We start from the raw sequence: 23,183 nt of genomic DNA, 5'->3' as shown, positions 1-23,183 counted from the left end.
AATCAATATTAGGTGACTGTAAACTGGTACAATGTGAGTAAATGTGGCTGTTTGGCATGTGACTGACTTTTTCCTGGTGACACTGAATGGGACAAAATGGATCCAGACAATGGATGAATGTATAGATACATACAGAATTCCTCTTTACACTTACATGGCTGGGTGGTACGGCAGCAGGGTTCACATGTGTAGAGTCTGCAAGTCCTCCCCATGTTTGCATGGCTTTATTCTAGGTGCTCCAATTTCCTTCTATAGTCCAAACACATGCAAGTTAGGTGGATCGCTAATGCTAAATTGGCCTGTATGTGTGTGTGTTTGCACTATCCAGGGTTTGTTCCTACTTTGCACCCTATGCTAGGTGGGATAGGCCCCAGCACCCCCCACGACCCTGTTCAGGACCAGGTGGGTTAGAAAATGACTGACTAACTATCATGGCCCCGATGTGTGTATTCACCCTGTGACGGGCTAGCACCCTGCCCATTGATTGTTCCTGCCACGTGCCTGATGCTTGCTCCCTGCTTCAAGTAAATGAGTTTCAATGAAGGACAGATGGATGGACTTTCACCCTTCAGCTTTCAGCAAGGCTGTTTGACATCTACTCATCCATCCATCCATTTTATGTTTAATAGAACCCCATGTTTACTGTGTTTTAGTCTTTTCACTATCAGTTACAACATCTTTCTTAAAAGGTTGCTATGAAGCAGAAAATTTCTAATGAGCAAACACCAGCCTGCACAGTAAAGTATTCATTAATGTGTGTCCTTCATGCCTCTGTACCTCAAGTGAAGTTACCTATCTTTTAGCAATCAAGTGATCTTGCCAAAATGGAACTCATTTCAAAAACTACATGTAAAATACAAAGCTATGCAGATATTTTGTACAAAGTCAAGACTCACCTTGCAAGTTATTTAGAACACAGAAACAGGTGAATGCGCTGAGAAGTTAGAAGAGGCTTCAGCACAGAAACAAAGTATCTGCTAAATGTCAGACATGGCAGAGCCAAACTCTTGGAGTCATTGCAGTGCCCCTTCTGACCCTTGGGCTGTTGGCCTATCCTGGCCTAAATGTTTTCAGATAAATTTTGTATTAAGTGCAATACTTTTGGATGTATGAATTTGTATCCATTATTGCCTGTAGAATTTCTAATACGTCCAATCGTTTAACTCTTTCGATTCTATGTTGCATCGCTTATCCGTGATCATAAATATAAACCTGACCGAATTGTGGTTTCTTTGAAATTAAACTTGTAGTAGCTTTAATTGTTGCGGAACCACAGATTCTCATAGCGTATGGTCCTGAATTGTGTAAATCTACGTTTTGAGCATTGGTTGATGCAAACATGAACAGATTATTGTAGATTCGGAAATTTTGCCTGTGGTGTTTGTGGATTTCACTTTCACCCAATAACACATCTTTTATTTCTCGCGGATACGCCTCTTTATTGGGAAGAAACACTACTTTTCCCTGATGGCAACACAAATTAGACAATCTACAAGTCTCCAACTTAAACTTTAAAGCCGAACAATGTCTTTATCTCTAACCTGCTCTGCATGTGTATCGCAGCAACAATTTTGAACCTCTTTACCATGTTCTACTTTGTCTTCTACTCTTTGTCTTTTATTTCCGGCCCTGGGCATGGTTAAATCTCTTGGCACAAAGTCTCCTCTCACAGGACTTGAAATTATCTCTTTGAAAAAGTCTCGTCTCATCCCAGGATAAAAAGTCTTATATCGTCCCAGGATTTTTTTTATATAATAGAAATATGGGCAAATCAACTAACTCCATAAGGGCGTGTGAGAATAAATTTGTACCTCATCTGTTAAGTTTTCTCTAGCCACTAGGTCATGCTACCAGGGGATAAAAGCATGAATTTATGGCTCCGTAAATGACACTCTTTTTACATTTTTTACAAATGAGCAACAGCAACCTGAGTATGGTAATTAGAAGAAATAGATATGACATCTTTGTAATTGAGCTACTTGTTTGAATTTTATTAATTGAATGTGAACAGCATTAAAAGGCACTTAAACCCAGATTAGTAGAGAAACAGAAATTAGGATGAGTGAGTGAATATATTGTTACACACATACACCTTGGGGACAGCTTAATGCAGGGGTGCCCAGCTCCAGTCTTGGAGGGCCGCAGTGCCTGCAGGTTTTCATTGTAACCCTTTTTTTAACTTAGTGACCTGTTTTCGCTGCTAGTGAACTTCTTCAATTAATTGTAATTGTATTGCTCTTGAAGACTCAGACCCCTTAATTGTTTCTTTTTCCTTAAAATAGCAGCCAAACAATAATGGGATGAAAAAATGAGCCAAAACTTGACCAGAAAACTGTGTCCATCATACAGTATTTGAAAATAAAGAAAGATGAAGGTCTCAGGAATGTGGATCTGCTCAGGGCCCCAAAACATTTCAATGGCGCTCTTAGAAAAAAGAAAATCAGCAATTTCAGAAATGTCTGCTAATGTACCATGAGAGCAGCAACAAGCCACAGAATTAAAGAACGGGTTTAATTAACAAGAATCAGAGCCTAATTAAGAAACTAGTTGAAGTGAAATTGGTTGAAGTTTGAGGCCCTGACTAAGTTGGTCTTCTGTTGGCTCACTCACTTCACATTTAATTTCTGTTTGGGTGCCATTTAAGGACAGACATGAAGCAGTTCAGAGGAACGATGAAGACATTCAGGGAACAAATCTTAAAGCACAAGTCAATTAAAATGAAAGGAAAAGGAGTTAATTAGCAGCAAAACCTGTCACCAATTAAGAAAAGGGTTAGAATGAAAACTTGCAGTCATTGCGGCCCTCCATGACTGGATTTGGAGACTACTGAGTTAAAGGCTCTGGTGGTGGTATTTTCTCACTAATCCCTAGGATGGCACTGCTGTGTTCTGACACCTCTTCTCATTCTAACTCTGCAGACCAGATGACTGACAACCTCACCACCTTTGACATCAATTCTGATTTCCATCCACCAGGACCTGCCTCTTCCTGCCTGGCCTGTATTTAACCAGTAGTGTCAGTAACTTGGAAAGTCGTATTTCAGACTAATTCCAGCTTTGAGTCTTCTTGGGTAAGTCTTATGCATTGCATTCTTGGATTTGGGAATTTTATTCCATTCTTCCTGACAGGTCCCCTCAAGCACCATTAGAATGGCTGTAAAACACATGCAACTGCCATCTTCAGGTCTCTCCACAGACATGCTAAGGTGCTTAAGTCTGGGCTTTAGTTGAGCCATGCAAGGACAGTAAGAGGCCTGTCCTGAAGCCACTCCAGCATTATCTCATTCTCTCAGAGTGTTTTAAATGTCTTTTCGCAAACTCCAAGCAGAAGTTAGCCACTCTACTATAAATGCCCAATTGATAAAGTGTGTCTAACATGGTTGTCCTTTAAACAGGTACTCCCACCTCATCAGAAGCTCTGTTGACATGGCCATTGGATTCTTGGTCACCTCCCTAACCAAGGTCCGTCTTTCCTGGTTCCTCAGTTTGGTTGGCCCCCTGGAAGAGTCCTGGTGGTTTCAAAGTTTTTTATTCACGATTATTGAGGCCACTGTGCTAATGAGAGCACTCAAAGCTGTAGAAACAATTTTTATGCTTGCCCTAATCTGCGGCGGTCTACAGAGAGTTCCTATGATTTTAAGGCATGCAGTGAGAATTGTGGGATCCTATATACTCAGGTGTGTGCCATCCTAAATTATGTGAAGTCAATTCAGTTTGCCACAGGTGGACACCAATCAAATTCTGGATAATTGGATAATTAAAGTGAACAGGAAGCACTTGCCCACAATTTAGAGCAACACGACTAAGGGTCTGAATACTTATATGAAGAAGGATTTCAATTTTTGGTTGTTCTTAAATGTGCTAACATTTCTGAAAACATGTTTTTACTTTGTCATTATGAGTTATTGGGTGCAGGTTGATTTTGAAATTTGGAAAATTAAGCCACTGACAATTAAATGTATAACACAATAAAGTATGCAGAAGATGAAGGAGTCTGAATGCTTTCTGAATTCACTGCACTTGCAGACATGGGAAGCACAAACTTTGCAATCCACTATCTTGTATGCAACATCTCTTAACATGAAGGTCAATGAGACAGAATTAAACAGGCATTTTATACAATGTAGTGTATAACTTAGAATAGCACAGTGACACAGTGGTTAGGTTTCTAGGGATCCAGCTTGGCCACTGTCTATGATGAGTTTGCATGTTCTTCCTGTGTTCACATGGGTTTAATCTCCTCCTTCCTCCCACATTAGTTTTCAGCTGGCCCAGGACGAGTGACTATGCTCTTCAGAGGACTGGTAAGCCATCCTGTGTTGGCTCCTGTCTAGTGCCTAATGCAGGGCTCTCCAGCCTTTTCTCCCCTGAGAGCTACTTTTACAAAATGAAAATGGACGAGAGCTACTCATGTTTTCTATGTAGCAATAAGCTTGTTTTGCCTGAACATTTACAAAATGTTGGTGTCCACAATTCATATTCTGCATTAAAACATGAGAAAAAATATTTAGTTCACCTGCAAGTGCATTTTGTATGTCTGTATGCATTTTCTAGTGTATCTCACACTATTGAATTAAAGCATGAATGCTGTCAAAACAAAACAATGCAATTCCAAATACACAGATATGACTTATTCATTTGTCATTTTGTTCCTTGTCACTGTTTCACTTCACAAGAGTATTAACATGTCCAGTTGCACGTGTGACGTGTTTTTTAGTTAGTCAGATGACTGGCACTGCATGGAGTCAACAAGAGAGGCAGGTGTATGGTGGAGTGGAGCCACTTAGGTTCACTCTTATGGAGTCATTTCAATGTTCATCTGTCAGTCGTGTTCTGAACTTTGATGTCATGACATTCATGTCAGTAAAGGCAGACTCACAGAGGTATGTAGGCCCAAACAAAGCAGACATTTTCAGAGCTTCCTGGTGAAGATTCTTATAGTTATCTGGCTCTACTAAGCTCCATAAATGCTGAGAATGCTGTTGAGACTTTAACTGCACATTATTTTGAAGGTTTACAAATATATAATATATAAAATCCAATGTCTCTCTGTCTGTGTGTTTTTCACGAGAGAACTACTTCACAGATTTAGATTGTGTTTTTTTCTATAATTTGTTTGAACATTCTGGTTGATTTTGTGACTCCTCTCATTTTGCTATGTATCACATTTCGCTTGTGGTACCGATTTAATTCCGTGAATCCGAGATCCACGTGGCGGGCAGAGGGGAGGGGCCTTCATCACTCACTCACCAGCTCTGGGGCGTGTTCCTTAACTCCGCTTAGCTAGCAAACGAGAGAACAACTGAATTCAACTTTGTTTGATATTTAAAATAAACTGTTACTTAGGTCTTGGAGTCCAGATATTCTCTTAAGTGCATGCCACCTTGAAAACATAGATTGCAATTCAGATTGTGGATTGTGATTTTGTGTTAAAAGGATCGCAATATGATTTTTTGGAAAGATCACCCACTGCTAATTTGACTAATCAAGTTTTCGAATTTATATAGGATTCATTAACCCTTTGGCGAGCTACTTAGAAAGGGGCGACTTGATGGAAACTCCTGGCCTAATGCTTATTTGAGAGCCACCAGCTTTCTTCTTCTTCCTCTTCAATTTTGTCCCACTTCTATGTGGGGTTGATGCACTTGTACAGCTTGATGTACAGCTCAGTTCATCCAGCACCTCCTCGCCAGTCAGACCCTTTTCTTTCAGATCTTTAACTTTATTTGTCCACCTCTGCTTTGGCCTCCCTCACTTTCTCTTCCTCTGTACCTCCATTCCCATCACACTTTTGCCCACATATTCATCAGTCTCTCCACATCCCCTGTCCATACCACTTCAACCTACTTTCCTGTACTTTCTTAGATATCTCTCCCATTTGTGTTGCACCTCTGATTATCTCAGATCCTAAAATGAAAAAAATGGAATAGATGTCCTCTATATTTTTAGAATACCAAGCCCTTCTGTGTCCAGTTTTATGTGTAAGGTAGGTTTGTAATGAACATGTTTTGTTGTGCAATGGAAATCTTAACCACAGGATAACCAATGTAATAGAAGAAGTGCTAAGGAAACATTCTCTTACTCTGTTTTACAAAACTTTTATTGCCAGGAAATACAGAAATAACGTCTAAGCAAACATGAAATAATTAATATTTCATCTAGTAGCAACAATGATCATGATAATTATTGTAGTTGAGAGTCATTTTATTATTTTTTTCATAGCTATATAACATTGGGATATTAGCAACCATTATTTTCAGCATTTTTTTTATCTTGCCACTATGAATTGATTTTATCCAGCTGAAGATGAAAAGCTTAAAAAACTCCCACTCCACTCAGCCTCCCCAGTCACTACAGAGTTGGCCTTCAATTGTATTCAGCGTCTATGAAAAACGGGTCTGCCAAAGGCTAGGTTTGGGCTGCAGATGGAAAGTGGACATTACACATGATGTTTATTAATAGAGCAATGATTGTTTATTTAGATTTCATTACTCTAAGAATAACATATGGCAATGTTTAGTGACACCAGAAATAATCAAAATGCTAAATAGTCATTTGGTTTTTTGAGTTTTAAATAAAGTTATGTTTACTTTACCTAACCCATTTGGCAGCATAGTTACGTGACTAAACACTACTGCAATCATGTCAAGTATCAGTTTGAGTTTGTGTGTCTTATTGATATTTTTTGAATGATCGTCTCTATATATAACATTCAACGTCTGTATGTCTGTCCGCTTTTCGCGAGAGAACAACTTAACGGATTTAGATCGTGTTTTGTTCTGTAATTTGCTTGAACATTCCATTTGATTTTGTGACCATGTATCATAGTTCGCTTGCAGTACCAATTTATTTTTGCAAATCTGAGAGAAACGCAACAGGCTGAGGGAAGGGGTAGGTTGGGCTCTTCTCACTCCCACGCCATCCTCGGAGAGTACCTTACATCTGCTTAGCTCACGAACTAGAAAACGACTTAACAGATTAAAATCAGGTTTTTTTTCTAGAATTTGCTTGAACATTCTGGTTGATTTTGCGACTTCTCTCATCTCGGGGAAGCGTGACATCAGGAGTGGGGAGTCGGTCTACCTCTGCGTTTTGGAGTGTACCTTGCCTCCACTTAGCCAGCGATATCTTTTTGTTTATTGATTGTTAAAGTTTGTCCTGTTTCACTACTACGCGGGCAGAGCCGCTGGAGAGAGCTAGTTTTTCATATTTTGATGTATTTTCTATTATTTATTTAAATTTGTACTGTCTTTTTAAATGTGCCTCCATTCTATGTATTTTATGGGTATAGTCCATTTGTGTATTGAAACTTGGTTACTTTGGGAAGCCGTTTTTTTGCTCTGGTTGTCCTATTTTGCTAAATGAAGTGTTCCTTTATAAATATTCATTGTTGCTCCTCTGCTTACAAGTCAGGGGTTTGTGGTAATCTCCTCTCTTGTATGCCATTTTAATATATTTTGGGACATTTCTTTAAATGTTGAATTGTTAACCCATTTTTCCCCACTTTAGGCCTTGCCAGACTAAAGCCGGCAAGTAGTTGTCTAGAGCATGCTGGACTGGCTGTGTCTCACCTGGGCTGGGTAATGAAGGTACTGGCCTGCCGTTATGGGTCATGTTTGTATCACAACATTGTGTATGTCACTTTGCTTTACATTCCAAATTACATACAATTTTCTTTCCACAGGGTTCATCAACTATACCAGCAAAATCAAAATAAAAAGTGCAAGATTTTTTTTATTTCAAAACAGCTCAGGGTAAGACTTCGCTATTACAGTCCATCCATCCATTTTCTAACCCGCTGAATCCAGATACAGGGTCACGGGGGTCTGCTGGAGCCAATCCCAGCCAACACAGGGCACAGGGCAGGAACCAATCCCGGGCAGGGTGCCAACCCACTGCAGGACACACACAAACACACCAAGCACACACTAGGGCCAGTTTAGAATCGCCAGTCCACCTAACCTGCATGTCTTTGGACTGTGGGAGGAAACATGCAAACTCCAAGCAGGGAGGACCCGGTAAGCTAATCACTACGCCACCATGCTGCCCAGCAACAAAACAGCACAAATCAAAGAAAAAAGTTCAATTTTACCAGTAGACAGCTCTCCAAAAAAGCTTGTACCCTTAATTACCTGACCGCATTCCACTTCTTTGACTTGAAATGATATGCTTCAGGCCTGTCCTTGGAGAGGTTCCTTCCTTTAAAGATGCAGAAATGAACATTTAAGGGGCACTGGGTCATGTGACTGAAAAGGGCAGTCCTTTTACTGGTTTTGACCTCACTGGGCAGGGCCACCTACTGACGACTTCCAGTATCCTTCTGAGGCACGACTGTCAGCAAATGCTTCCTCCTAAAAACAAATGAATGCAGGCTCTGGGGCATCTAAAGGTAATCATATTATTCTCCATTTTATTCCACTGCTTATTCCCATGTTTCTGACTAGGTGAAGTGAACAGTGAAAAGACCAGGAAAGGGACTACACCTCCCCTGGACCATGAGAGGGCAGCCGTCACGGGAACCGACCATGGAAGCTCAACCCTATTTCAGGCCCATGGCCATCACAATGGGGTGCCTGGAGGATTGAGGAGCCCTGGATGTCAGCACTTCTGCCACACCCAGAAGTGCTGCCGGAAGGAATACCAAGGACACCTGGAGTGCTTCCAGGTGCTCATGCGGCACTATCACCACACCAAGAAGTGCTGCCAGAAGGCCGTCACAGAGCACCTGGAGCACATCCAGGTGATTATAAAAGAGGCCACCTCCCTCAAGCAAGAGAGCCAAGTCTGGAGGAAGAAGGCAACGCGAAATGGCGGAAGGAGTCTGGAGGGGAGAGAAAAGGACTGATATAAAGGTGTTTGGTGCAAGAGTACTGTGTTGTGTGCCAGACTTGGATAATAAACCGTGTGTGTTTGGAACATTCGGTGTCTGTCTGTCTGTCCTGTGCTGGCTTACCACAACATACCACCTACAGTAGATGTATTTATATACTATGTACTGTTTATATAGTAGTTTCAAGGTATACATTAGTAAAAAAAAATAAATTCTGTACCGGAGTGTTTAACATGAAGCACACACAGACTGTTATGAATTACACTTGTTTGATAGTCATTTTCTGGTCTGTGAGAGACCTACAGTGTACAATGAAATTAATCCTACTTTCATTGTATTAACTACACAGTTTCATAAGGATTCAAAGAAAATCACCAAAAAGGCAAAAAAGTGCCAAATCACTGCTCCATAATAGAGCTCATTTGAAAATGTATTCAGAATTTTCTCAGACCACAGTAAGACCTGACAGTATGACATCCTTACATTCACATCCCCAAAATGAACATGTAAAAGAATAAAAAAAAGCATCAGATCATAAATTAGCAGGTCGTAGAGAGCTCTTAGACATGTGCAGATTAGATGATGAAAGTGAAAAATGGCCTCCTCTAATACTCTATAAGGAGAGATGCCATTTCTAAAGAAGATGATGGAGCATTTAATAGCCACTGAGATTTTAAAAAATACCTTACAAAAGTTTTTAGATGACTATGGGATTGACAGACTACATTTTTTTAATCTGAGTAGGGTGAAGAAACAAAAGTGTCCTTCTGGTTGCCAAGAGAACAGTTTGTGTGCTGCCCACCACTGAGCTGATATTAATGCTCAAGAGCTCTCCTCTCAAATAAGTAAGCATTATCTCTGCATTTTTGTTTCCATTTTTAGTCATATAGTGCTGTAAGGAAAAAAAACAGTAAAATAACCAAAACATTCCTAATAAAAAAGACTACATTAAAATTATATACTAATTTATATAAATTAAATATTCTTACACAAAGCACTATGAAGAGTGTTTACACAGATTTCCAAATGCTAACAATAGTTAGGTTTATACACTAATAAAATAATCTAAATACAGAGTGTTAACTTAATAGAGGATCTGCCAGTTGTCATTGTAAAAGTAAAAAAAAAAACAGTTACTCTCATTCTGGCAGAGAATAAACCATGCGCCCCATGGTCCGACTGGCTGCCCTCTCCCAATTACGTTACATATTATATGCCCAAAATATATTACTGTCTATTTGTGTGCTCTACTATTTTTGTTGTATTACTTCTTGCCATGTCTGACACCATTAATTTAAAGGATCTTGGGCATCCTAACATCATCGACCATTAGCTGGAAGGAGTAATCATTGTGAGATATGCCCGGCCATTCATCCCGGCCAATACCCCCAGGCCGCTAGATGGAGCCCTCCTTGCAGCATAGAGGTGCCCCGAATGTCAGCAGGGAATCATGGACAGTGGAGTCATAATACACAGCCCTGCTGGATACCATGGGGGCCACCAGGAGTCATTGCAGGGAGGCCCAGGGATTTATATTTTTCATACAGCCCGGGAGCATTTCCAAGTCACGGGAACGGAAGAAATGATATACTTCCGGGCTGAAGAAAAAGAGAAGTTTTTACCTGACCTGAAAGTGATAGAAAGTCACACGGACTGAGAGACAAACACTTCGGGGTCAAGGACTATAAAGGACTGTGGGAAATCCCAGATGGACAAGCTGAGTTGGGAGGCAGGGTGGCTAAGCGTCTGGGAGTGGAGGATTGGTTTATTGATCATTGTGCTTTTGTCTGAGTATTGTGGAGAGGAGGGTGCTTTGTGCACATTATTATTATAATAAATAATAATTGGACTTTTTATCTGGCGTCTGACAAGTGGTCTGAGGGTACAAGGGTGCGAGAAAAGCCCTAATCTGTCACATCAGATAAACAAAGGACCAAGGGTTAGAGCAACATATTGAGAAGAAAGAGAGAATAGGAAAGGGTTAATGATGATTGCCATATAACAGACTTTTTCATCAAATGTAATATTTGAACACTTTCAAATAAAAGTTACGTTTTGAAAAATAGTCACCAAGGCCAGCACAAGCTCAAGGTGATATAACTGGTTTCCTAGGATGTGTTATCTGTTCTACTGGATGAGAAATGATGGAAAGGAAGTCCATTTTGAAGAGAACATTTTGAGGGGAGATGTGACACATCTATCTAACCGAGTGCTACAATTTGGGGGTATGAATAGAGCAATAGCTTCACTATATAATTATTACTAATTATTATATACTCCAAATTATACTTAAATTACTGATATAGTTAAACAAGTTGATCAAAGTAAATGTTTATCCATCTATTATCCAACCCACTATATCCTAACTACAGGGTCACGGGGGTCTACTGGAGCCAATCCTAGCCAACACAGGGCGCAAGGCAGGAAACAAAACCCGAGCAGGGCGCCAGCCCACTGCAGGGTGCACACACACATCAAGCGTTTCTCATACAAATTGTAATCATTGAAACCAGACTTTACAGAAAATTAAGCAGAACAAAAAATAAACCCTAAAACAGCGCTTGGCCTTCCTAAACAAAAGGCTGAAAGAAATCCACCAAAAGGAGAAAATGAGTCACATACCTTAAAATAGTCTTTTATTCCTGAGTTTTCAGCTCCTATCAGGTGTTATTATTAAAGGAAAATGATTAGACATACAGGAATCAAAAGCAATATACAGCAAATTATAAATGGTTGGTGGGGTGTAGATCTTAAAGTCTTTTTTATTATTTGGATGTTCTCCTTTTTAAGCCTGCATATGATGGTTCATGTCCAAGTGTCTGTTGTCTGTGGAGTAGTATGCCCACTTAGCTACCAAAGTCTTTGGATTGTTCCTTCATATTAAGCAGGCAGTGTCTCCTTAAGTGGTGACTGTCTTGTTGTATTAAGCCTGCTTGCCTTTCACTAAACAAATTAATGCTGTGACCCATTCATCTTTGTTCCTAGAGGCCATAATTTTTGTCTTTACTGTTTTGGACTTTCCACTTTATTGTACTGTATATGTAGCTTCTAACTCAAAAAACAACCAGGAACTTTCCTACTTGTACAATTTGTCTGCCTCCTTTTCCTATTAGGTGAAAGTGCTTTGTCTTTGTAGCCAGCAGCTCCATTCACATATGTACATTAGAACAACCTGTAAAGTGTGGTTACATATTGCCAGTTGCAGGTGCATGTCTCGTGTGATTTAACTCTTTAATATACAAACGTATACAAGGAAACCATCTGTCGTGTGTGTCAGATTTAACAACCTGTTTATGTATTTAAAGAATCTGTCTCAGTCTATCCCAAACTCACCTCAACTCATTCTATTATAAATATTGTCTATTGGAAAAAAATATTGAGTTTGGTTGAATATTTCACTAAGACACTGTGCCGCCAACTCCCACAGTTTTTCTGTTAAATAAAAACTTAGTCCAAGCGGATGTCCTTAGTCTTTTATTTTAAAGAATCTGATAAATGCCAAATTTACAGAAATTCTACATTTGTGACAGGGTACCATTTTGTTTAGAAGCAACAGAAAATAATGATTATATGTCAGATATTTGTGTTTCTCCAAGTGGAGACTCTACAATTGAAAGAAGAAACAAAAAATACTTTGATAAAAATCATCTCAATAAAATAAAGTCAATAGGAAATACTAAAACTAAGTCTGTTGCATATGCTGACACTACAGAATGTTATAGGAACATTGGACAAAAGACTGTTAAAAAATATATAACTTAGGGTACAATGACAATATGAGATACTGTAGATACTTGGATTGAAGAAAAATGCAAGTACAGTAAGGGATAAAGAACAATAAGAAACAGTAGGCCCACAATGGATGGTCAATAAAATGAAAAAATAACATTTAAAACAGTTTCTTGGACATTATTTAACAGTACAACATGCTCTTTTGCCTTACTTTACTTATATACAATATTATGCATAAAGTTCCATCCTTCATTTACTGAATATACTTGAGCACTTTATAGAGTACTATACACAGTCTGGCCTGCAGAATGAGCTCCGGCTCCCTAAACCCGACACAGACAGACGCAAACACAAGTTCAGCAACACACACAGGTCTTTATTTGGCTGTGGGAAACTCTTCCCAAATGTTTCCCACCTGCAGTGGACCTTACACAAGCCCAATAATAAAGCACACAATAAATCAACACAGTAATTTGTCTTCTCTCTTTCTGTCCTTGTCTTTATCTCCTTTCACCTCCACCCCTCAATCCAGCAAACTTTGCCCCTCATTCTCCTGACTCTGGTTCCTAAAATTAAGGCAGTGGGCTTCTTTTATACTGTACCTGGGAGTACTTCTGGTGGCCCGTTAGTGTGGTCCAGAAGCACTTCCAGGTGAGGTAGAAGGCTCGCCAATCCCCACAACACCACCTGGTAGCACCCAGGGCTGTGCCAAACTCCACCTCCAATGAAGCCCTGTAGGAACCCATAGTGTTGTAGCAACCTGGGGGGCTGTCTTCTAGCACTTCTGGGGTGGTAATGCCTTGTGCATTTTCTTTCCTCTGGTCTTTCCATTACTGAAGCGTCCCGGGCGGGTAAGGGCCCAGGCAGTCCACCACAACAGATAAATTCCATTGGTCTATTTTTTAAGTCACTGAATCTGGTTATAATTAAAAACATTTTTAAGTAGAAATTAATACTTTTGTTCTTTTAGAATTGTTTTATACTTTAAACATTGAATGCTAATGATATCTTAGGTATTGCACAACAGCTCCCTTTTCCTGTTAGGACTTCTGATATGCCTGTGGCTTTCATGTTTAAATTTGATTATCACACACAAAAATCACCAAATCTCTTTTTTTTATATAAAAAGAAGGCTAAATTATTCCCAAAAGGAACTTTTGTTAACAAATGAGCACAAATAAACAATATTTGGGTTACAAATTACAACTGTTAAATAGTTTCCTGTTTTTGTCACTCTCTTAATAATGAAGTCTGCAAGTGACTACTTTGTTCTGACTTGCCTGTTAATCAGCAACAAGAATGTCTATTATTTGTAATTGAGATTACTGTACTAGTAATTTAGTCACCAATTATTTAATTGATGCATTGGAGTAAACTGCAGCTCATGGAAGAAAAACCACAGAGTCATGCAACAGCTTCAAATGTTCTGCTCTTTGAACTCATTTATAATAATTTCAAAGTCAAGAATGACTGGAAAATGTTATCTCTTCAGCACAAAAAATAAACAATGTAAAAACGATAAAATGATTAACTGACAAAAACGTGTGATAATGTTGTAGAAATGTAGACTGGTTTAATGCTGCTTTCCAGGGGACTGTTGCACAAATGAGTTACCATTATTTGTGTGCCAATGTATAGTTTTGGGACAATTTTTCGGATGAGCTTCACAATGTTACATTTTTTCAGAAAGAGCTTGTTATTCCAGAGAGGATTTGTGCTTCCAGAAATACTGGTGAGTAATTGTTACATCATTAGTGTTTTCAAATGATACCCTAGTAGAAACAAGAGGCACTCAAAGCATACCAGCATTTATCTGTAAGATGAAAAAGAAGCAAGTATTGCTCTTGAGCAGTTCCTCTTGCCGCTAATTAAGTCTGTCACTAAGCCATTTTGAATAGATTTCGTACTTATAAAATTTCTAAAGGATGATTCTCTAACACTGTTATGTCTGCAAGTCTGTAGCCAAACACGCTTAAGAGATCATTTGGATGAGAGAATGGTAATGTGAACTAAAGAAAACTAAATGAAGGCCAGCAAGATGTTTGGTAAAATTTAACAGTTTCAGACAAGTGCTTCTTAATAGTTCTAGCAGTGCTCAGTTTGCATTTAATGCTGGAGAGAAAAATCTGTCTTGCTGAACAAGTAGTACCCCTTATGGTAAAAGAGTATAATTGTACACCACAGTCTGAATACAAATCTACACCTTTATATAATACCAGTAATGGCGTACTACACGATAACGTGCAGTGAATACACTTGACTTGAGCATTCCTAGTTTTCATCCTCTTTCTCTGTACGTTTAGCATTTGTTTGCTCAGAGGTTGATGCGCTTGCTGCTTCCTGAGCAGCTCTTCTTTTCTCCACCCCAGTGGCCCGCTTCTTCTCTTCTTTCATCTGCATCTTTTTGCGTTAAAATTGATTAAGACAGTATTTGTGTTGCAATTACTTAGTACGTTTTCCTTAATTTTTCACATAAGCTGGCACTTAAGTCTTCAATCTGCCTCAAGAATGATTAAAGATATGAAGAGGTAGGAGAAGTGACGGCGAAGGTGGTAGGGACGAGAACGACACCCGTACACATGCGCCGCATGGCTGCTCTGCTAGCCGCTGCTGAGAGTTGATTCTGCAATAAAATAAAATAGAGATAAAAAGTGGAATAACTTTGGAGGTCAATCATAACCCCGAAAGCGAATTGTAGATATCAAGTAGTATATGTGTACCAAATTTCAGGTCAATAGGTCAAACGGTTTACGAGCTACAAGTGATTTAAAATCCTGGACAGACAAATGAATAGCCACGGTAGCGTATTATATATAAAGATTATGAAAGATGAACAATTTTTATGCATGTGTTTTTATGTATATCTGTTATAATTGGTTTTCATGCATACCGTCATTTTACACAGCAGATATTGAAATGTTACTATGCAACTTCATTTGTAGGTGTGTGGCGCTGACATCATCACCGGGACAGGATAAATAGTCAGGCATTTCCTGGTCATCTGAGCTAGCACTGCAGACACATAAAAAACAAATCTCGGTGTCGTTGTTGCTTGTGCTCATTTCATTGGTGTGCACCCAAATCCTCCAACACAAAAAAAAACAGAATCACTGTACTTTATAGATGTATGTGGGCTGAATCCTTTTCATGAAACTGGAGTTTTCCTACCACAAACCATTTCTGCACATACTGCTTTCAGTGAAAAACACAATTTTAAAAAAAAAAAAAGTTTAATTTTTAAAAATAAGTATTTTTATACATAAAAAAAATCTCTGTATAGTTGTTGCTTGTTCTCATTTCACTGGTGTGCACCCAAATCCTCCTACAAAAAAAAAAAGAAAATTTTAGTTGTATCCCTATTCATTTTTATGGGCATTGAATTATCATTTTCCTCTATGTTCTGCAATCCATAATAATCTATACCATTCTCTGCTGTCTTTTCCAGTTCTTCAGTGGTGGTAAATCAGTACCACCACCACCTGACCGAGGCACCATGCTGCCCTCTGTATTTGTGGATTGCATGGTGGGTGCCCCAGATGTCCACATGACTATCATAATCAATTTCTTTCATGTGAAGCCTGTAAACCATGAGGACTGATTTATGACATCTATGTTAGGTAGAATGCCCGCTGAGGGCTGGGTGGTCCTTTGGCCTTGAAACCCTGGCAGGTTTTTTTTTCCTCTGACCTAACTGGATTTATTTTGTTTCTTCTGTTCTCCTGGCCATCCAATCTTACCTTTTTCTTTGTTACATATTGAATAATATTTTTATATTAATTTCCTTTATATTTTATTCTGTAAAGCACTCTGAGCTACATTGGTTTTGTGAAAATTTGCTATATAAATAAATGTTACTATGCTCATTTTATTAGTATATTTATACTGAATTTATTATTTTGAGCTGAAAAATGTCAGTTTTCCTCATTCTTAATGTTAGCTGTGGTGGAAATAATCCAAAATCAAATACAGTATTTGCTACACATTTTTTACTCTCATTCAATATATTTCTCCTCTTTTCTTATTCCTTCAGAATAAGCATAAATGTATATTTAAAATATTTGAAAGATGCCCTTTTAATGTCCAAATGAGAATTAGTTATTTAAATGGTTTTTAAAAAAACAGCATAGTTGATCTATCCATTGCCTTGACCAGGTAACAGGTAGGCATACGGTACAACACATACTGTACCCTTTCTTTAAAAAAAAATATGTGCCAAAATTTAATTTTCTTGGGAATATAAAAGCAGAAAACTACAAGGAACTAATTGAGGAGCCGGCACTTGTACCATCTAGAACAGCGACTGGCTTGAGATACCATGTGTCACAACTTGCAGTCATCACATGATAGCAACATACAGTGCTCTCCATAATGTTTGGGACAAAAACACATTTTTCTTTGATTAACTTCCTTTGTTTTACAAATCAAAATGCTGCAATCTCTGCTTTAAATGAAAGCCTGCAACTTGCACTTTAATCATGTCTGAATTGTTTGATTTCTAATTTTAAACTGTGGAGCAGAAAAGTAAATCAAGGTATAATGGCCCAAAACATTATGGGGGGCACTGCAGCACCATTTCTTTTCAACAAGATAGCCACAGCTGCTCTTAAAACACACAAGATGGTGGCGAACTGGTTCAAAACAATGCACAAAATTGTGACACGGCAATGTCATAAACATACAATAAAATATTATAACAACCTTAAAGTACAGCATATGCCTAAAAATGCATTTTACAGTGTACATAACAGTACAATCATGACAATGATGTTTGCAGCATAGTGGATTGATGACATCACAGGCTTTGAGCTACTCATACAAGTAAAGCACCCTTGCAGATATTTTTTGCGGTTTAAAAAAAAAACCAGTAAAAAAAATAGAAGAAATTTGTTTTTATTTTTGTTGCAAAAATCTTCATTTCTTTGTTTTTGTCTTCTTGGAAGGACTGTTCAACACTCCTTATAAACAACACTCTTCTCTCTGTTTTGTTCCTTTTTGCCACCCACTTCTTGCTAAGCTCCAGCTATTTGGCTAAGTTGTTGTCTTTTGCACACAAGGCCTACCTGTTTACACATCAGTCATGCTGAAAGTCTATTAGCCTACCTGTTTTTCCAATTTTTTTTTTTAACTTACAGGTGATGAAGGCATCTGTTTCTTAATAATGTGTTTGATGTCTGGTTAAAGAGAAAAATTGCTTATTGTCTTTAAGATGCCTGTTTTAAACCCTTGCAATCAATGACTTACACTTCTAGTTTCTCTCAATATCTGCATGTCCTGATTTTCATTTGCACTTATGACTTTTACCACTGCTTGCCACAAAACTGAGCTTTACTTTGAAGAATACTGTTACTGAATTCCCTATGAATTACCTAATTATGACCCCTGGTTTGTGCCTGATTTTGTCTAGTGCTTAATTAATTGACATCTGAAACTCAAAAGGATCATCAACAATCTAATGGTTAGTGTAAAAAATACCTACAACCTCCCTGTCGATCTCATTCTGGTTCCTGGTGTTAGTGGAAATGTGGCCCTTCTCAGACTTATCCACTTGTTCAGTGAAAGTGATCGAAATGCTCAATTAGTGAAAACCAGTACAGACACAAGTGCAAATAACACTAAATGATATTGTGGAACAGTGTTGATGGAGAATTATAGAGAAGGCCAGAAGGATTTGCATTGTGTCTTTGTGGACCTGGAGAAAGCATATGATAGGGTGACTTGAGAGGAGCTGTGGTATTGTATGAGGAAGTCGGGAGTGGCAGAGAAGTACAGTATGTAAGAGTTTTACAGGATATGTACGAGGGAAGTGTGACAGTGCTGACGTCTCCAGTGGGATTGACAGATGCATTCAAGTTGGAGGCGGGATTACATCAGGGATCGGCTCTGAGCCCTTTCTTATTTGCAATGGTGATGGACAGGTTGACAGACGAGATTAGACAGGAGTCCCCGTGGACTATAATGTTTGCTGATGACATTGTAATCTGTAGCGAGAGTATGGACCAAGTTGATGAGAACCTGGAGAAGTGGAGATATGCTCTAGAGAGGAGAGGAATGAAGGTTAGTAGGAACAAGACCAGAATGCATGTGTGTGAATGAGAGGGAGGTCAGTGAAATTGTGAGGATGTAGGGAAGTAGAGCTGGTGAAGGTAGAGGAGTTTAAATACTTGGGATCAACAGTGCAGAGTAACTGTAATTGTGGAAGAGAGGTGAAAAAGAGAGTATAGGCAGGGTGGAATGGGAGGAGACGAGTGTCAGAAGTAATTTGTGACAGACGGATATCATCAAGAGCGAAAGGGAAGGTCTACAGGAAGGTAGTAAGATCAGCTATGTTATATGGGTTGGAGATGGTGGCACTGACCAAAAAACAGGAGACAGAGCTGGAGGTGGCAGAGATAAAATAAAGATGTTAAGATTTGCATTGGGTGTTACGTGGATGGACGGAATTAGAAATGATTGATTACATTAGAGAGTCGGCACAGGTTGGAAGACAAAATCAGAGAGGTGAGATTGCATTGGTTTGACATGTGCAGAGGAGAGATGCTGAATATATTGGGAAAAAGATGCTAAGGATAGAGCTGCTGATAGGAAAAGAGGAAGGCCTAAGCGAAGGTTTATGGATGTGGTGAGAGAGGACATGCAAGTGATGGTTGTAACAGAGCATGATGCAGAGGACTGGAAGATATGGAAAAAGATGATCTGCTGTGGCATCCCTAACGATAGCAGCCGAAAGAAGAACAAGAAGAAATTACTTCTGTGCCATATTGATTGGTAAGATATCGGGATATGCCTAAACAGTTGTACCTTAATAATCTATTTAAAATGTTTCTTTGGCATAAATATGTAAATTGCACTGTAGTACAATTCTGCCAGGCAGTATGGTGTAGTTTCTAAGGACCCGGACATTTAACCACAAGGATGCTCCTGCCCTCCACCTCACTATGTGGCCAAGCAGTTTACTACAGCAGTCTACAAATACTTCAGTTCAGCATTTACTGTAACACCATTGTTCTTGAACTATTATGAACTAATCTACAAACTGAACTGAATGCTTTTATGACAAACAGTAAACAGTATGTTCAGATGAGCTCCTACCTCTCAGACTGCCTCCATATTAGCATATGTGTCCCCCGAGGCTGTGTACTTTACTTCCCACTTTATTCCCTGAGTACCAATGATTGTAGGCCCACTGACCCTCCAGTAAAAATCATTAAGTTCACTGATGACAGTGACATCACCACCATTGGACTAATTACGGGAATGAAACAGCACAAAGTAAGGAGGATACTTATCTTTTCTCTTGGTGAGCTACAAATAACCCTGGTAGTTAATACCACCAAAACAGCAGAAATGGAAATTGACTTTTGCAAACAGCAATTACAACCTCTCCCTCTAGTAATTAATGACTCTACAGTCAATATGGTGAAATCCTTCAAAATATTTGGGCACAACTATAAAAAACTCTCTTAGCTGGAACATTAACACCACTTGAATAACAAAGAATGCTCAGCAGCAGATGTATTTTTTACGTCAACTAAAGAAATATAATTCCCTGTCCATCCTAGTACAATTCTGTAAAAAATAATTTAAAGTATGATAACATTCTCCATTGTTGTCTGGTTTGGTTCAGTAATGGCCCATTCCAAAAATAATTACGGCATATTGTGAGTTTTAATGAGAAGAGATTTGACTGTGCTCTTCCGTCAGCTGCAGATCTGCATGCATCTAGAGTCATGAACCATGTCAAAATAACCACCACTGACTTATCCCACCCAGGTCATTACTTGCTCCATAAATTCCACTCGTTAAACTTTATATCAACTGAAACTAATACTAACAGATAACTTACAGTTTCTTTTCCAGAATCATTTCCCTCACAATTATTTGTGTGTTCTTTCACATATGAAGGTGTGAGCACGTGTGTGTACATACTATACACACTCACACTTTCATTTGTCCATCTCCTTTGTAAATGTACTATTCTACAACTATTAATTATGCATGCTGTTTAATTTGCAGTATTTTTATATGATACTGTGTTCTGTTATAATCAGCTCCAAAGCTGCCAAACTAAATTCTTGTACATTAAGTAATGATAAATAAAAGTGATTCTGCTTCTGTTTTCAAGCTTGTCACTTAAGCTGTCTGTGCTCCTGCTGTAAAATAATATTTGTAAATAGTTGAAATGTACCCTGAATTTGTATAGTAACGAAGGATGAACAAAAAAAATACAATACAAATAATACAAACCAGTTGCTTAATACAACTATGTATAATATATCTTGCCATAAAACAGAATTAAAAATGTACTCATTTGACAGCATACCCTAACAAAAGTCGCATCTTGAACAAAGAAAACACCAGCTATCATTCCTGGTCACACTTAGTCACACTGATTGGCAACTTTAAACCAGCCCAATCAGTTTAACACATATTTTAGACTGTGGGAGAAAACTTCACCTCTCAGAGAACATCCAGGTGAACCCTGGGTCAACATGCAGTCTCTCTGGTATGTGCAAGAAAACACAGCATGAGGTCAGTATGTTACACAGTAGAGCAGGCTTCTTTGGTTAGTGCATTTGCTTGACATCACAAATTGTCCAGTACATTCCTTTTTATTCATGGGTTAAGAGTAATGTGATTTCATTTCCTTCAGTATCAAAGGGAAAAAATGTTAGCTATAAAGATGATCAAGAGGTATAATCTGGAGTGGAATTACCATACATGCAGATGATGTTCAAGTTCTAAACGTTTATCAAATGGAAGTAAACGCTGAATGAAGCCCATGGTGTTCTTCACATTATTGCAGGTTCTTTTGAGATGTAAATAAGCATGTAAAAAGCAGGGAATCTATCCATTGCGGCGGCCGGCGCTGGCGCTAGAGTATTAAGAAAGTATCATGTTTGGTTTTAAACCAGGTATTTTCTAAAGATATTTTAAAACAGTGTAATCGGGAGGCGCAGCGGCCATTGTTCACCCGGGAGCTCGGATTTGTGATGGAATATGGGAATACGCGGTGTGACAATTTAATTCCCGGAATGGCTACGTAGTGTCACCCGTGACGTAATTGTATCTAAATCACATGTGCATTCGTGTTTGAACATGTTTGAACTAACACATGTGTAAACTGAAAGCCGATAGAGCCAGTTGTTAGCTATGGGGAAGATAATACCTGCGTGTACTCTTTGGTGTAAAAATGGGTGATCGAAATTCAGAGCAACGTATTAATATTACATTTTGTGTGACAATCGGCAAATGCGCTACTGAAACGTTACAACTATTGCACGTGTCATATGGTGAAGATACTATGAAAAAGTCGAGTGTGTTTCAGTGGCATAAGAGGTTCAAAGATGGGCGAGAAGATGTGATAGAGCATGCAATGGAAATCCTCAGGTTCCCCGCGCCCTGAAAAAGCACGCATGTCGTGGTCACAATTTGAGGCCATGGTAGTGTGTTTCTTCGATCACAAAGGAATAGTCCACCAAGAATTTATTGAACAGGGCCAATCAACCAACAATGCTATTTACAACAACAACGTGTATTTATATAGCACATTTTAATACAAAAAATGTAGCTCAAAGTGCTTTACATAATGAAGAATAGAAAAATAAAAGACACAGTAAGAAAATAAAATAAGTCAACATTAATTAACATATAGAATAAGGGTAAGGTCCGATGGCAAGGGTGGACAGAAAAAACAAACAAAAAAAAAAACCTCCAGACGGCTGGAGAAAAAAATAAAATCTGCAGGGATTCCAGACCATGAGACCACCCAGTCCCCTCTGGGCATTCTACCTAACATAAATGAAACAATCCTCTTTGGATTTAGGGTTCTCACGGAAGGACTTGATGATGGTGGTCACGTAGACTTCTGGCTTTTAGTCCATCAATGTTGGAGCATCATGATGCTTTGAGTAGGTGCGCCACCACAAAGAAACCAGAAAAAGAAACAGAAAAAGAGAGTAGGGGTTAGTACGGAGAGGTGCTGAAGAGATTACGAGATTCTGTTCGAAGAAAAAGACTGGAATTGTGGCCTGACAAGGGGATCATTCATCATGACAATACGCCAAACCACACTGCAAGAGACTTTCTGGCAACAAAAAAAAAAAAAGCGATTACCCAAATTAGATCATCTGGCCTATTCACCTGACTTATCTCCCTGTGATTTCTGGCTATTTCCAAAATTAAAAGCTGCGCTGAGAGGACGATGATTTTCTAATATAACTGATATCCAACAGAATGTGAGACCGCTGCTCAACAGTATTCCGGAATAGGAGTCTCAGCCCTGTGTCCAGAAATGGGAAAGCCGTTTATGTCAGTGTATAGATGTATGCACAAGAGGAGAAATTTGACAGTAGCTACTAATGTACTGTTCCACATTTATATTCTTTAAAGGTGCATTGCGGGAATTAAATTGGCACACCAAGCAGATGTTATTTACTTCACTAAGTACTATACTTACTTTCTTAATTGGCAAGTACCACTGTCAATTTTTAAGTATTCATTATCAAATCTATCTTATCTAAAACAGGCAAGATCGGTTCAACAAGTTCAGTAATATTGATCAATCCAAAATGGCACGGACACAACCAAATCCCATATGGTGCCGTGACGAAGAGCTCTGCGCT

The sequence above is a fragment of the Polypterus senegalus genome, chromosome 16, assembly GCF_016835505.1.
Source record: "Polypterus senegalus isolate Bchr_013 chromosome 16, ASM1683550v1, whole genome shotgun sequence".
Taxonomy (NCBI): domain Eukaryota; kingdom Metazoa; phylum Chordata; class Cladistia; order Polypteriformes; family Polypteridae; genus Polypterus; species Polypterus senegalus.
The sequence above is the reverse complement of the archived record's forward strand: the minus strand, read 5'-3'. Positions refer to the sequence as shown.